General features: G+C 35.2%; 1 pseudogene; it reads left to right on the forward strand.

The window, feature by feature from the left end:
• LOC107702860 (voltage-dependent L-type calcium channel subunit alpha-1F-like) overlaps positions 1-6,056 on the forward strand; it is a 34,895-nt pseudogene that overhangs the window by 5,622 nt on the left and 23,217 nt on the right.

The following is a 6,056-nucleotide window of genomic DNA, read 5'->3' on the forward strand; positions in this document are numbered from 1 at the left end:
CGCTTAATGCTCAAAAAGCAATTTGGTTTAAATGCACACATATTTGATTTTAGGATTTCTTTAGGATTTTTTTAGGATTTGTCAGTTATTTGGTACAACATGAAATACATACAGTATATAGCAGTTTAAAGAAATAGAAACAGTTGAAAAAGTAGTAAAACTATTGATTTCAGCTCAGTCAGATACTGTACATAGTTATTCTTATTCTCTTGTACTTACTACCTTAATTATTCCTAGGAACAAGTGGAGTATGTGTTTCTGGTAATTTTCACCATCGAAACATTCACAAAGATTCTGGCGTACGGTCTGGTCATGCATCCCAGCGCCTACATCCGCAGCGGCTGGAACTTGCTGGATTTTGTCATTGTCATTGTCGGGTATGTGTGAGGTTACTTGAAATATCCTTTTGCGTTAAGTTTAAATCGCGTTAAATTTATTTGTATAGTGGTTTTCACAATACACATTGTTTCAAAGCAGCTTTACAGAAAATCATAATGTTTATGTTTGTAATGTCTTCATGTCATATAGTTGCATGTAGCAGATAATATAGCAGTTGAGATATAGTCTATATTGCTTTATATGAATATACTGTATATATTGGTGGTAAAGTTGGACATATATATGCAACTTTATATAAAGACTTTAATTTTATTTATTTTTAATTGATTGTGTTATTTTTATTTAAATGGTTTAATGAAGACAAAGTTTAAGGCTACATTATGTACTTAATTGACAGTAGAGGTCACAAGGAATGTGTGCTCCATTTGCAGTCTTTTCAGCGTTATAGCTGAGATGGGCGAGCACAAACCCGGAGAGGCCCATCACGCTGCAGGTAAACCAGGCGGTCTGGATGTCAAAGCGCTGAGAGCTTTCAGAGTACTGCGACCCTTGCGCCTGGTGTCCGGTGTGCCGAGTAAGTGTGTGTTCATGTGTTCTTCTGACTGTATGTTTGCACACACAGTGCTGGCTGAGTCTTAATTCCCACATCTGCAGTGATTGTGATTCAGGTTGTGATGTGTGCAGGTCTGCAGATTGTGTTGAACTCCATCATGAAGGCCATGGTGCCTCTGCTCCACATTGGTCTGCTGGTCATGTTTGTCATCATCATTTACGCCATCATTGGGCTGGAGCTCTTCATAGGCAGGATGCACAAGACCTGCTTCTATGTAGGAACAGGTGAGAAATGCAAACATGAGGGTATGATGACAGAATTTTCATTTTTGGTGAACCATTCCTTTAAATGGGAGTTTGTTCGCTGTTAATAATATAAAGCCTAATAAACTGTGTTTGCTTTCATGTGAAAAGATCTAATGGTGGACGATGATCCAACACCATGTGCTTTTGCTGGTAACGGTCGATTCTGTGTGGGGAACAACACCGTGTGTCGGGGAAGATGGGAGGGACCCAATGGAGGCATCACCAACTTTGACAACATCTTCTTTGCCGTGCTCACTGTGTTCCAGTGCATTACTATGGAGGGCTGGACTGATGTGCTCTACTGGGTGCAGCCTGTCCTCCATCTTTTCACTCTTGATTTGTTTTAAAGCCATAGTTACTAATGTTACACTAACAGGATGATTTATTGGAATTAAAATAGAAGATTATTTGAGATGTTTCTTCTTTCTGATTTAAATATGACAGTTTATGGAGTGTTCATTTTATGCAATATTAAATCAGCTCAAAAATTAGCTAATTATAAATATATATTATAAGTATATATTTATATGTTTACAAAAATTTGCTAATTATATATGTATATATATATATATATATATATATATATATGTGTGGTAGTTTATGAGGACACAAATTTGTATAATAACATGGGTATGACATAGGTATTACAACGAGAAGGTGATTTATGAGGACATTTTCAGTGTCCCCGTAATTCAAAAGGCTTATAAATAATTCAGAATGAGTTTTTTTGAAAATCTAAAAATGCAGAAAGTTTCCTGTAAGGGGTAGGTTTAGGGGTAGGGTTGGTGTAGGGCAATAGAAAATACGGTTTGTACAGTATAAAAACCATTACGCCTACACTCTTAAAAATAAAGGTGCTTCAAAAGGTTCTTCGAACGATGCCATAGAAGAACCATTTTTGGTTCCACAAAGAACCATTCAGTCAAAGGTTCTTTAAAGAACCATCTCTTTCTTACCTTTTTATAATCTGAAGAACCTTCTTTCGCCACAAAGAACCTTTTGTGAAACAGAAAGGTTCTTCAGATTTTAAAGGTTCTTTATGGAACCATTCAGACAAAAAGGTTCTTCTATGGCATCGTGAAGCACCTTTATTTTTAAGAGTGTATGGAGAGTCCCCATAAACCATAAAAACAACCCTGTGTGTGTGTGTGTGTGTGTGTAAGAGATTTTTGATATCATCAGACCAACACACATGCTCACATTGAAGATTCTGCCAGAACACCAGTAAATGTTTATATCAGGAAATAATTTCCCTAACCCTAACTCGACCCTTAATTTTTTTTAATTAAAAACAAAAATGTAAAAGTCACTTAAAATTAAAGTGAGGCCAGGCAATAAATGTTAAAATGCACACTGTCTATAGCCTAAATGTTTAAACATTATACTTGTTAAAATATGACTAATATGATACAATCAGTGTTGTTTCAGTATTATTTATATAATTTGTCTTAATTATAATTGTATTAAATGTATTAATATTTTAAATTAGCTTTTAATTTATGTTTTTAAGTTTTTATTTTAATTTTAAGATAAAGTTATAGTACTTTTGTTATGTGCTATTGTCATTTTCATTTCTATCATTTTCATTTACATTTCTATTTAGCTGTATTATTATTTGTTTTATTTTCATTTTAGTACTTCAACTTAAATAACATTTATTTCAGTTAGTTGCCAAGGCAACATTTTTAATTTCCACTTTTTTGATGACTAATTTTTTTTAGTTTAATTTTAATATTTATATTTTATTTCACTGCAATTCAGATTTTTCATTCCAGTTTTTGGTTTTAGGTAACAATAACAACACTACATAGAATTACTTACTAACCTTGACTGTTTACAGTTATATCCAACCTATACCACTCAAAAAACACTTGGCAGCATATATGCAGCTTTATAATATCTTATTGTTTTTTTTTTCCTCTCATCTGCAATGTTTCTCTCAGATGAATGATTCCATCGGCTTTGAGCTGCCTTGGATTTATTTTGTGTCTCTGGTCATTTTTGGATCTTTCTTTGTCCTCAATCTTGTTTTGGGTGTGTTGAGCGGGTGAGTGACTCCAGCCCTGATCCCTTTTAACACATATATGTGTTTTTATAATAGTCTAGTGTAGTATGGTTAATAGTTTTATTATAGACTTGTAAAAAAACAAAAACAAAAGCTCTGCCCTCTATTGCATATGTAAATATATGAGACTTAAGGGTAAGGGGGACTTGTGATGTCATTTGTTGGGCATCTTGTGAAGGTTTAGACTGTAATATGTGTGTCTTTTTCACATCACAGTGAGTTCTCTAAAGAGAGAGAGAAGGCCGTGTGTCGCGGTGAGCTGCAGGAGGCCCAGGAGAAACAGCAGATGGAGGAGGACATGATCGGTTACATGGACTGGCTCATCGAAGCAGAGGACATGGATGAGGACGGAAATAAACGTAATATAAGCTTTATTTAGTATTCCTTTCATATTGTAATCACACTATCAAAACAGAGTGAGCAGCACATAAATTATAAACAAACACTTTTGCCCAATGAAGATGACAGAATGTCACATGACTGATGATAAAATGCCCACCCGTGTGAAAAAACAGTACACGCTTGCATACTTTTAAAAAGAGTACTTATTAAAGAAATAATATACTTCAAAAGAATATACTTAATGTTTTTAGACACTTGATTGCATGATAATTGCAATAAAATGAAAATGTTTTATAGTTTAAATATATTAAATGCAATTAGCTGCGTTTTGGACCAAGTAGGACTCTTTATATGTAATTTCATAATTACTTCTACTGAAACTGCAAAAACTGACAAGCATTTAATGGTAAACTAAAATATACATGAATGTCATTTCAATTGAAACTTTTTAAAATGTGTACTTAAAAAGGACAAAAAACATAGCCATGAAAGTGGACTCTCTTTAAGTACACTTACAGTAAGTGGCAATTTATCACATTAATATTGTTTAATCTGCAAGTACCGTTATTTAAAAAATGTACTTTTAAGATTTGAAGTGCACTACAATTAAGTGCTTTTCATTTTCACAAGCGCAGCCAGCTCTGTTTATCATGACAGACAGGTTTTAGATATTTTTTTCAGTCAATAAACAACATTTTTGTTTGTACATTTTGCCTTTTTGTGGTGTAAATGGCAGGTGCTGTGGTGGCTAAGAAAAAGATGATGAAGAAATATGGCTGGTACAAACACAGTGAAGATGGAGGTACTGAGCACAGTTTCACTCAGATTTTTAAATGTATTTTTAAACTACAAAACTACATAACAGACATCTGTTAAACTTTATTTTTGAGTTACACATTCAGTTTTTTTTCTTTTATACAGAATCGGATTCAGACTCTTGAGTTTGAAGCGTTCCTGGATGATGACGGTGGCTGCTGTGCATCTATAATGTAAGTACAATGTTTATACTGCTGTTCCATCCATTATAAAGTATTAATTACCACAACTTTGATTCATCTAAATTCTCTCATTTTCCTTAGGGCACGACTGATGGCTATAAGCTTCTGGTAGGTGTTTATTTGTTGAATAATGTTTACCAGAACCCCAACATTTCTTCTCTTCATTTCTGACATACTTCATTTTTTGAACGTTTCATATTCATTTAATATATTCATATTTGCCGGTTCTTCTCTTTCTCAGTGAGCAGCTGTACCACTTGAATCTGGTCATCAGGAAGAACTGCCGTGTGGCTGTCAAATCCTCAACACTGCCGCCAGCGCCTCTGAACACTACGGCCAACCCCAGTGGCTCACTGACATACAGGGTGTGTGTGTGTGTGTGTGTGTGTGTGTGAGTGTTGCCAGAGTTAGCCTTTAATGACATGAATTGACCCTGTCTTAAATACGGTCTCTTTAATGTCCCAGAACGAGCAAATAAGATCCTTCTGGCTCTGTTTACGCTGGAGATGCTGATGAAGATCTACAGCTTCGGCTTTCAGATCTACTTCATGGCACTCTTCAACCGTTTTGATTGTTTCGTGGTGTGTGGTGGGATTCTGGAGACGGTGCTGGTGGAGATGGATGTGATCCCGCCCACCGGGATCTCTGTGCTGGGCTGAGTCTGTCTGCTCCGTATCTTCAAAGTCACAAGGTGATTCAGCTCATAAGTGTTTCCATCTGTTTGAGATTCATTGTGAGATTAATGATTTGGCTGTATCATTTAAACTAAAGGGTAATGGGTCTCAGTGTAGTTTTGGTTTCATTGAGTGCTTTTACATGCATGTTTTTAAACCGATTATGCTTACAGATAACAGCGCATGTGGTCATGTGAACATATTAATTCGTTTTCCTTTATCGCCGTAAGGTCATAAACGGCTTAAAAATAAACTGACAGCTAGATTTCTGCCCATTACCTGATTTTGCCCAGCATGCAAAAGCCTTAATCTGTGTTCTATCGGCTTACTGAAGTGTGCATGTGTGATATGAGGAAAGTGTCCCTATACAGCGAATTTAAGTGCATCCAGGCAGAGCTAGTTTTTCAGGGTAGGGGAGGAGGAAATCTATTGCAAACTCTTGACTCTTTCTTGACCCAAGAAATGATAAAAAATGAGTTCTCATTTTGTGCAGCTATAGGACAAGTGGTACAGTAGCAGAAACTTCAAATATGAGAGGAGAATGAGTCTTTTTCAAGTTTCCTGCTGACATTTTGAAATACTCTGGGGTTTTTAATGCTTTATTTAACATCACAACTCACATAATAAATAGAATATTCTGAGTGAAATAACATGGATGCTTAGGCTACGTTTTGATATTACCACCAGGAAATTGTATTAATATTTTGAATTTGCTTTTATTTAAATTTTAGTTAAAGTTTTAGTCATTTTGTTGAGTGTTTTTGTCATTTTTATTAACGT

Source organism: Sinocyclocheilus anshuiensis, unplaced genomic scaffold, assembly GCF_001515605.1.
Source record: "Sinocyclocheilus anshuiensis isolate Anshui unplaced genomic scaffold, SAMN03320099.WGS_v1.1 scaffold366, whole genome shotgun sequence".
Lineage (NCBI taxonomy): Eukaryota > Metazoa > Chordata > Actinopteri > Cypriniformes > Cyprinidae > Sinocyclocheilus > Sinocyclocheilus anshuiensis.